Genomic DNA, 11338 nt, shown 5'->3' with positions numbered 1-11338 from the left:
ACTAGATTAGGTAATCCTGCAATGAAAAAATCTGCATCTAGAAGTTCACATGTGGCCTGCCATCCCTTGTGACCCAGTCCATGGTATTGCGCAATGAACAGGGGGGCGCTAGCAACAGGAATACACGGCTTCCCCTCTTTGCAGATTAATCCTGTTTTAGGATCCTTTTGTACCATCCCATCACAGTTCCATTGCGCAATATCATCAGGGGTGGCAAAAGCCTGTAGTTCTGTGAGCCAATGTGTCTCTTTCAGGGAACATGGCTGAGGTGTTAACATGGGCATTTGAATGTCTGCCTTTTGTGTAGATGCAGCTTCTTTAGCTATTCTGTCAGCTAGTGCATTACCTTTGGTTATATCAGTCATTTGGCCTGTATGTGCCTTACAGTGCATGATAGCTAGTTTTGAAGGCAACTGAATTGCATCTAGTAATGCTGTGACTAGGTCAGAGTGTGAGATGCTCTTTCCATCTGCTGCCACATATCCTCTGCAAAGCCATATTACACCATGGTCCCAAACCACACCATGAGCATACCTGGAATGGGTGTAAATGTTTACAGCTGGCATGCACGGGTTAATGCTATCAATTCAGCAGCTTATGCAGACTGATAGGGTATTGGATTGGCCTCAAGGACAGAATCCGGCAGTTGGACAACAGCATATCCTGCATGATAGACATTATCACTTGGTCTGCTGCAAGAGCCATCAACAAAAACTGTTTGTGCAGTAGGAATTGGTACTGAAAGCATATCTGCTCTAGGTGAAATGTCCTGATGTATTGATTGCGTACAGTCATGAGGTGGTGGTAAGTTATCCTGTTCTCCTTTAAGACCTAATAAGGCATTCAAAATTGGAGCTGGGCCAGAGTTTATGTTTGAACTTTTTATTTTCAGGTTTGGATTGGACAGGAGGATGACTTCATACCCACTCAATCTTTGTGCTGACATATGCTGAGTATGTAAAGTTTTGAGGAGTGTGGTAACGTTGTGTGAGGTGTGTAAAGTAGTGTTATGGCCCAAGGTAAAGGGTGCTGCCAACTCTACAAACATAGAACAAGAAGCCAACGCTCTGAGACAAGCAGGCATGCCTTGCACCTGTACTGGAACCACCTTTGAGAAAAAAGCTACAGGGCGCAGTCTCCCACCATGTTCCTGGGCCAGTACTCCTGCCATGGTTCTGCAATTTTCCCTAGCAAACAAGTGAAACATTTTGCTAAAATCAGGGAGGCCGAGGCTCGGGCTGGTAACCATTGCACTTTTCAACATGGTAAAAGCATTTAACATTTCATCAGACCATTTTACAATGTCAGACATTTCAGAGAGGGTTGCTTGTCTCAATATATTGTCATAGAAAGAACAGTCAGGTATCCATTGGCGGCAGTAACCAATCATTCCAAGAAAGGTTAGCAGGTCTTTCTTGGTAAGTGGGCGGGGCAGACCCACTATAGCAACAGTTTTTTTGTGACTGACTTTCCTAACTCCCGGAGACAGCACAAACCCTAGGTACTCAACCTCCTGTTTACACCATTGTAATTTTTTCTTAGACACTTTGTGACCACACGTATGTAACCATTTCAATAAGGATAGGCTATCAGCTCGGCAGTCCTCCTCTGAAGAACTACAAATCAAAAGATCATCAACATATTGCAACAGTACAGAACCATGAGGGGCAGTCCAAGGCCTGAGGGTGGCTTGGAGTACTATAGAATAGACCACAGGTGAGTCTATATATCCCTGGGGCATTCTACACCAGGTAAACTGGCGATTGTGTTGGTCAATCGACACAGTAAAAGCAAAGAGTGGGCTTGTCTCCTTGTCTACAAGGACAGAGAAAAAAACATTCTTTAAATCAATTACAGTAAAAATTTGGCTGTTGCTGGAATGGAGGACAGTAGTGATGGAACATCAGGTACAATGGGTGCTATTGGGACTATCATGTCATTTATGGCCCTCAAGTCCTGTACAAATCTGAAGGAGCCATCCGGCATCTTTACAGGGTTAACAGGTGTGTTGTATGGAGAAATAATTTCCTTCAGGATTCCATCCTGCAGAAACTTTTTCACCATTGGCACTATGCCATCCATCTTTTCTTTAGAGAGTGGATACTGTTTGTGATAGATAGGAAATGCACCTTCTTTGAGGGTGGCCTTGTATGGTGTGCATGAAACAAGTCCTACATCCAGATCTGATGTAGACCAGACCTGGGGGTCTATATCCTCAAAATCTTCTTCACTATTTTGTTGTGACAGCATCAATAAACCTGGTTTGCATGCTACTATAGTGATTTTATCTGAGGAAATGTCTAGACCTCCTTCTGAGTTGGTTCTAATTGTGATTCCTAGTGGCCCAAACAAGTCTCTTCGCAACAAATTTACAGGACACCTTGGTATTATCCTAAAAGAATGTGTGCATATGGTGTACCCTTCATCATCTTCTATTGGTATGGGTGGAGTCCTATATGTTTTTGTCAGTATCCCATTAATTCCCAAAGAGGGTTCCGCTGGTTCCCACTTGCCTCTGAAATGATCTTCACAAACAGTACTTCTAGTGGCCCCGCTATCAACGAGATAGGGGAGGAGTCTCCCGTTTATTGAAATAGCAACCATAGGACTGTCAGTGAAATCATCTGAGACAAAAGGAAAAGCTGGGACACTACCCTCCGGGCCCCATCATTGTTGTTGATTTCCCCATTTGATTGGAAATGTTGGACCTTGTTGGATGGATGCCTGTGGTTGTTGTGTCTGGTTAGGGACAGAGCTGGAATCGGGAGTCTGAGTAGCGGTGGGGTGAGGACACTGACTCACCCAGTGATCCTCAGCACCGCAATTGAAACATCCATTGTTTCTAGAGCGACGCGTCCCTCTTCCATTTTTGCCTTTAAAATTTGCCTCTAAAATTTCCTCTGCCTCTAAAGTTCCCCTTTGTATTCCCTTGGAAATGTTGTGTGGAGACAGGCGACAGGTTTGGTATATCAAAACAACCTGCTGCATCTTTCTGTGAAAGAGCTTTACCAAAGTTAGTTCTAGAAAGTGTTGACCATTCAGTAATCATTTGTTTGACTGGGACCACTAAATGGGGTTTGAGATTACTCAGGAAAGTCTGGATCAATAATGGATCCAAAGTTGGCACAATACCCAAACCGGCTTTCTGTCCATTCTGCCATATGATCCACCCAAGAGTTAACTAGGTATTGCTCCGTACTTTTCATTTTCCTATGAAAACAAAACAATTTATCGTGGTTGACTGCCACCTAGCGGTGCAGACAATCAGACAATACCTCAACTTAGATTCCTTTAACAAAAAAATATGGTACGGTCCGTGATACTTTTTTATACTAATACAGCTACAATCACTTCAAGTCTGTAACAGAATAAATTTGGAACAAGTTCAAGAGTATTTCAGACATACAATAAACACACAATTTTGCTCATGGAGCTGCTGTTTTGTTTCAGACAAATTTAAATCACATATGAATTTAACTTTGCAATGTACATTAATTTGTTTACCTTTCACAAAATAGCTTTACCCAAATTGTAACTTTATAACCTCCAGGAATACTACTCACCAAGTATGCCTTTTGGTTCTGGAAACAAAATAGCAGTTCACATATACACACACTCAGCGTTATACTTTCAGCGTGATACTTTTAAAGCAAAGCAGTTATACAATCATACACAAAGTTTACACAATACATTGATCATCAGTCACCAGTTCTGTCCCGAACAGAACTAAAACTCTAGAGTACTCTGTAAATTTTTCTAAGGTCACCAAAACCTTTTCAAGTGTCCCCAAAACACTATATGACCCCTAAGGTCATGACCGGTCAACTTATCTATACTTATGAGAGGTTCTATAACCCAACAGCAATCTCTGTGGGATGGAAGCCAAGTCACACACCTGGACCCCGGCAAGTCAATTTCACTCAATAAGAATAGAATTCACTTACCGAGCCATTAAAAGTAGCTTTCCAAGTCCGTTAAGGGTAAATAAACATCCATCCCAGGACAAGCCCCCAGTGCTGAAAGGGTTAATCCTGTGTCTAGGGTGTTGAAGGGACTTCAACCTCTCAGACCTTAGATCCAATGTATTGTATAAATTCAGAGCACTCTGGAATCAATTCTCAAAGAACAAATAAAACCACACACACACCATGGCGTCCTTCAAGAACTAATTGTATTGAGTTATTACAAAGCGATTGATATAGTAAATTTCACGTCACACAGAATAAGACATGCGCAGTAGACATCAAGACGATTACAGCTGGTCAAGACAAAACGCTATTGTTCTTTGTTCTAAGCTAGCTGAATTAATATGAGAAAAAGATAAGAGACAGTACATGATTTCTTCTGTAGCTAAAGCAATGCTGAGAAAATGTGTGAAAGTTATAGATAAGTGTGTGAGAACAAATGAGTTAGAAGAATCTCATGTTGAGACAGTTATCTGAGAAGTTAAAGGGGTGTTCAAACTGTACATATTGTAAAATGGAAGTTTGTGAATATTAAGATGGCTGACAAAAACAAGATGGATGCTTAACATAACCTTTCACTCTCCACTCCCCCTGCATTTTGCCCCCACCCATGTGCTCTCCAACCCTGCCAATACTCTCCACCTCCCATAATGCTCTCCAATCCCCCGTGCTTTTCCCCCTGTTCTTTCTGGCCCCCACTGGTGCTCTTAAGCCCTCACCCCTACTCTTTGTACCCCCCCCCAGCACTCTTCAGCCCCCGTGCTCTCCATCCCTGCTTTTCTGCCCCCCAGTGCTCTTCGCCACCCCACATTCTGAGGAGCCCCCTCAGTGCTCTCAGCCCACCATGCTCTCCACCCCTATTCTTTTTGGCCCCCCCAGTACTCTCAAGTTCCCCCCAGCACTCTCTGCTCCCCACCCCTGTGATCTCCACTACCCCCTGCTCTTTGCCCCCACCCATGTGTTCTCCAACCCCGCCAATACTCTCTGCTCCCCTTCTCTCCACCTCCCACCCAGTATTCTCCACTTCCCCAGGACCAGAGGACAGGCTGACTGGGGCCGGAAAATGGGGACGGCTGAAGGTGCAGGTGGCCAGGGACCACTCCATCTCACAGCAAACAGAAGGAGCACTGTCCCCATCCAAAACGAGAACAGACCCTGCCTGCTGCTGGCTGTCATGGATATCCTGCTGGCATGCAAGGTACCGTACCGAGCATCAACAACACATCTTCCCACAGACAGGGACTGCAGACTGGGACATGGGGAACAGGAGGGGCTGAATTCATGGGCTCAGTAAGGCTGCATTCATGGGCACAGTAAAACTGCATTTGATGGGCACAGCGAGGCTGCAATAATGGGCACAGTGAGGCTGCAATGGTGGGCACGGTGAGGCCGCATTTGTGGGCACAGTGAGACTGCATTCACAGGTAGAGTAAAGCTGTATTTGGTGAGCACCCATCCCCTTTACCTTAGTGTATTCTTTCTGTGGAAGGTGGTCCCCCCCCACGTTCTGAGTTCCTGGGGTCCCCCTTGATGATTGTCCACTTACCACTTTTAACTGGAATTTGCATATATATATATCCCTATGTGACTTCATATCTATATATAATACACTCTTCATCAAATGTTCTTTAAAATGTATGGCTTTCCCTTTCATGAACAAGAAAATAATGACGTTATGCTGTTGGGCTGGTTTTTATTCCCAGTCCAGCGCTGACGGTCTCCCATCTGGGTACTAACCAGGCCTGACCCTGCTTAGCATCCAAGATCAGACAAGATCGGGCGCATTCAGGGTGATGTGGCCATAGACGATCTTGCTGGCCACTCCCAACCCTCTTGACAAACGCCAAGATGGTCACCCCGGCAAACAAGCAAAAAATAAAACAGGTCGTCGACGCCACCAACATATTAAAAAAAAGCCTACAGCACCTGGTATTCCCAAGCAGTCTTCCATCCAGGTACAAACCAGGCCCGACCCTGCTTAGCAGCCGAGATCAGACGAGATCAGGTGCATTCAAGGTGACATGGCTGTAGGCGATCTTGCTGGCCACTCTCAACCCTCTTGACAAACGCCAAGATGGTCACCTCGGCAAACAAGCAGAAATATAAAACAGGTCGTCTACGCCAACAACATATTGAAAAAAAGCCTATGGCACCTGGTATTCCCAGGCGGTCTCCCATCCATTTACTAACCAGGCCTGACCCTGCTTGGCATCCAAGATCAGACGAGAATGGGTGCATTCAGGGTGATGTGGCCATAGGCGATCTTGCTGGCCACTCTCAATCCTCTTGACAAATGCCAAGATGGTCACCTCGGCAAACAAGCAGAAAAATAAAACATCAGGTACTAACCAGTGTAGTTCAGAGGTACCCAACCTGCCTCTTACTGCTATATCACTTGTACTCAAACATCCCCATTTCTTACCCTTCTAAAATGAAGAGACCACACCTTAATTTTGGAGTATAAATGGCCATAGCAGACTATTTATTATTCACACCATATAAATAACTCCAATATCAAATATATACCAAAATATCACCTCCGTAACAACTTGTTTAACTCCAGTCTGTTGGTCTTTGACGGCACCCTCGAACTCCAACACATATTCCACCAATACACTGCGGGACCTTTTTTCACACGATAGGCCTCCAGCGGATAATCAGCTCGGAGACAACCCCCTTCCCGCAGCGCAACCATTACAGTATTCCAGCTAACCTTTCGCTGGAATACACCGGAGGGGCACATACTACCGATGAGCCCCCCACCCCTTTCCATCACATATGTTTACTGCCACCGTCAAAGACCAACAAAACACCGCCACAGCCCACAAGGATGACACCATACCCTTAAGGGCTCCCCCACACCCCCGGGGCCCGCTGGATCCCATCTTGCAGCCCCAGAGCCCAGAAAACAATCCCCACTACCTAGAGGTGTATTCTAACACCCTCAATTACAGGCCCACATTAGTTTCCACCTCTACTTGCCTGATCACCAGGCCCCCCATTCTGAGCCACAACCTCCCCACCACCTGAGTGTTAGACAACTGTACGAAGTCGTAAAATATCTGACTTAACGTCCGAGATCAGCTCCCTGATCATTTGAACCCAAAAGCATTACCCCTTGCATGCATAACCCAGACGGCCGGCAGTTTATCCCGCCATGCCTAACGTTCCATTTCCCATATCACCTTGCTCCACCTCAACCCCCATACACCTAGCCAGTGAACACATGCCTCCCTCCTCTAACTACCCAACTGTCTGCCAACGGATCTCGCATCTGCTCTCCTGGCCCCCCAACAAACATACAGATAACAAAGAAAATCCAGACAAGGTGTATAAGTCCTCCATCTGGACAAAAAAAACACCAAACAAAGGCAGCAGCAACTTTAAAGTAAACCAATGTACCCCTTACCACAAACAACACAGCTTGTATATACAGACTACTCCCCCACTCGTGTTTTATTTTTATTTATTTATTTTTATTATTTATTCCACCACCACATGAAGGCATAGGTAAGTGCGTAATCGCTTTGCTTCCCACCTACCATTCCTCCTTACTGCCGCCTCATTTTTAATTGTCCAACCCAAACTCTTTTTTTTTCAATCCACCCTGCACCGCAGGTTAAACAAAAGCCAAAAACCCACCAGTTTCCGCTCAATGGCAGATACCGACCCCGTTTACCAAGTTCCTAGAACCACAGTACCACCAACAACCTTACCCCCCACATAGCCATGTTTGACCTCAGACTCTTGCACCGAACAACCCACCCTTCTTTTCATACCTTCACGTAAGACGCCCATGTGCACTCACTGGCTGACCGCCCTGTTACCTCCCGTGGTGACTCCAATGCCATCTCCCATACCCAGCCCGAGTAGGGAATTCCTCCCCCTTTGTAGCCGGCTAACTCCCACCGAAAATAGATGCAAGGAGTAAGCCCCCCGTGTTTCCGAAGCCTGCAAGATGAATAGCATATAGAAAATGTTCAACTGCACCTAACGCACCACAAAGTGGCGTAGCTGCCGTATGACCAGTTGTGACAACACGGACATGTGGTTGACCACGTAAACCACACCCACATAATCACAATTCAACTCTGTGTCAGGTTCCTGCATGACCCTAACCCCAGCTCTATAGCCGGAACCACTGGAAAAATTCCAATAGCACACGTTTACGAATGAACACCACTTCCACCCAACAAAATTAGGGCCAAATTTCCTCACTCTATTGCCCCTGAAAGAAAAAATTTCCCCCAAACCTGTTTACCCTGCCGTGTTCGTGACCCCTTTTCCCAGCGACCTGGCATCCACCTATCGTCTGTTATATGTAGCCAAGAACTCGTACCAAACCTTCTAACCCTCCCTATGTTCCGCATTTAACTGTTTAAATTAGCCAGGGCCTGAAACCCCCACTGTAGCAGACGGCAGCCGTCGGCCAAAACCCACTCATCAGAATAAAACCGGCAGGTGAAATTGAACTTACCCAGCAACGAATGCAAAGTCCTCAACTGTACCTCACGCCATCCCTGGGCCTCCCCCACCCCCTTCTATAATACCTCCACCTTGGTCACTGGCAGATGACCCTCCGTAACCCCTGAAACAATCACAATGCCAGAACAAAATAGTACAATATCCCTCGTCGGCCCCTCGTGTTTTGCAGCCAATGGCACTAATGAACCTACCTGCAATGTGCTGCAATGTATAAAGTATAATCGCACACACATCGGAGGAAGGCGGCCCAACACACAAAAATGTCCAAGCCATGTACGATTGAATCAGGGACCGACACGTCTCTACCCCCCACTCTGGTAATTACCTAAACATCTAACCATGGCCCACTAAATTGAGCAACCTATGGGCAGGCATCGTTCCAAGTAAAAAACTCCTCTTGCCAGCATCTATCCAGCAGCCAAAGCTCTCCGAATAAACTGTAAGCAAGTGGAACACGGATTCCTAGTTCACCATAGGCGCCCCTTTTCCGTCACACCTAACCCACCTTATAATCGGATTATGACAGAACCTTTTAACACTCGTGTTTAACGTCAAAAACCACTGAACTGACAGGAGCTCACATTGCACTGCCAACCCACCCCCCTTCCTTTTCGGCCGACCGTCCAGAGGGGGGTATACGCAGGGCCGTCTTTAAGGCAGGGCAAAAGAGGCAGCTGCCCAGGGCCCTGTCATTGTTGTGGGGCCCAAAGCAGCTGCCTCATATTTGACAACTATCCCAGTTTACATTCCCTTGTCCCTTGAAGTTTTAGTCCTGTGCTGCTACTAATGCTGCCCAGCTCTGCCCTATTGTTGTGTACAGATGACTCACCTGCAGACCTGTGTTTACCTATAAATACTGACATTCATATGTAAATAGCAGTCACATGCATATGTAAATAGCCGAGGCCAACGGCATTGATATTTAAATAAAGGCAGCATTCATAAGTATATCATACCCCACTGCAGTGAGAAGATGTGCTGTAACCTATTGCAACCAGTGAGCAGTATTACTGTACAGTAATCTCTAGCAGCCAATCAACAAGCAGAAATGTGCTGTAACCTCTAGCAACCAGTCAGTAAGCAGTAATAATATGCTGTAACCTCTGGCAACCAATCGCAATCGCTGCCTGATCTGATACAGTAAAGTGATTTTAAGTCTTGCTGCTATTTATTGTATGTCTCAGAGAAGATGGAGAGCGAAATTGCATGGGGGGGGCCCTAAAAAAATGTTTGCCCAGGGTCCAATCAATATTAAAGACGGCCCTGGGTATACCCCCCCGAAGGAACTGCTTCGGGGGCCTCGACTACTACAGAAACCGCATCCAGAAGCCGCTATCCTTTGATCCCCATTAAGAGGCGGCCATACCGACCTGCACGGTCTAAACTGCTCATCATCCCGTAGCCAATCAGTTCCCCTTTTTAACGTGTGCAATGGCCTACATATAACAGAACAACGGGTTCTTCCCCCCCATGGCAATCGCATAATGGCGACCGCCTTCCACAAAATCAATCGGTACCTCCTCTTACCTTCATCCCTTTTCCCTTAATATTCCTGCATGACCCTACACACTTAAAATCTAAATTCCCCCCCTTTTATTTTAATTTTTTTTAAAGGGGGCCATAACGAGAAGATCTCCACACACTTACCTTTTCAAATCGTATCCCGGAATTCCTATTTAATTGTGTTCCCAGGGGACCCTCAAAGCACCCGTACATCTCACATTTTATTAATTAATTTATTTTTTTTGCATCTGCAATCCTTACCATCTCCATCCTACCATTACCTGACAACCCCACCACTGCACCACTGTCCCCAAACTGCAGACGCACCGCCCGCCATTTGTGGACCAGCATCCACCACCTCTGTTCCCAGAGGAGCAACTGCCGCCGACATTGCACCCCCCTTTCCAACCCCCCAACAAATCCTGTAATGCAACTTAAGCGAAAAACATTTAGACATTATTTGACTTACCGGGCTGACTGGAACCCCAACAGCCGCCGTGCTTGCCTCAATTGCTGGCTCGCATTCCTGCGGCTCCTCCTCCTCGCACACTGTCAGTTCGCCTTCCGACCTGTCGTCCTAGACCAGGACCGGTGGTGTCATCAGCCCCCCAGGCAAAGAGGTCCTGGGGGCTGTGAAATCCCTCTGTTGTAGTGCCCGTCTCACCCCCGAAGCTCTGCCTCCTGCCATGGTTCTACACATGCCCTCACATACTGTGACCTGGAAGGTCAACCTCGTCCTTCCACCTCCATCTTGTGCCATCTCGTGCCGCCCGTATAGGTAACGCCCACCCGTGGAACTCCGCCCCCTTAAAAACTTTTTTTTATATAAGCAGCCTGACGGCCATACTAATAAGTCTCCCACGCCGAGCCTTCCTCCCCGCACAGTGATGCAGGCAGAGGAGGTAGTAGTCCTGCGATTCACGGGCGGGGAAGCAGCACCATAATGGCCCGTGGCCCCACCCACTGAGCTGGGCTGGCGGCGTGGAGTCTGCCCAGACCCTGCTCAGGCAGACGGCTGGGTATTCTTTGTTGCGGGACCGGATTGTTCCCCCTAGAGTGCTCCTTGCCTGGCGCATGGCCCCAGATGAGGGCCCTGGTGAAAACAGAGTGCCAGAGGCCGCAAACTCTGCATGCACAGCAACCCTCACCTCCCAGCCTCCATCCACTCACCTGGTCATCCATAGGGACCCTCATCCGAGTGACATCTCAGCTATGTTGGAGGAGCAGAGCAAAAAACTGCCTCCTCCTTTCTTTCTCCACAACTTTCTGTTCCCCAGCCAAGTCCCACCTCCTCCTTATATATTACCACTCCCCCTTGGACTTTACTCACTGTCCCCTCCCCTCTTATCTCTTCATATTAACCCCTGCATTGTCTCCCCTAAAAA

General features: G+C 46.9%; 2 pseudogenes; both read right to left on the bottom strand.

Moving 5' to 3' along the window:
• Positions 1-5879: 5879 nt before the first annotated feature.
• LOC143937313 (5S ribosomal RNA) lies at positions 5880-5998 on the bottom strand (annotated as a pseudogene).
• Positions 5999-6106: 108 nt separating this feature from the next.
• Positions 6107-6225, bottom strand: LOC143937416 (5S ribosomal RNA; annotated as a pseudogene).
• Between the last annotated feature and the right edge of the window lie 5113 nt (positions 6226-11338).

The sequence above is a fragment of the Lithobates pipiens genome, unplaced genomic scaffold (assembly GCF_037356315.1).
Source record: "Lithobates pipiens isolate NorthernLeopardFrog02 unplaced genomic scaffold, aLitPip1_a1.2 Scaffold_28, whole genome shotgun sequence".
Taxonomy (NCBI): Eukaryota; Metazoa; Chordata; class Amphibia; order Anura; family Ranidae; genus Lithobates; species Lithobates pipiens.
Note: the sequence above shows the minus strand (reverse complement) of the source record. Positions and strands in the feature narration are given on the sequence as shown.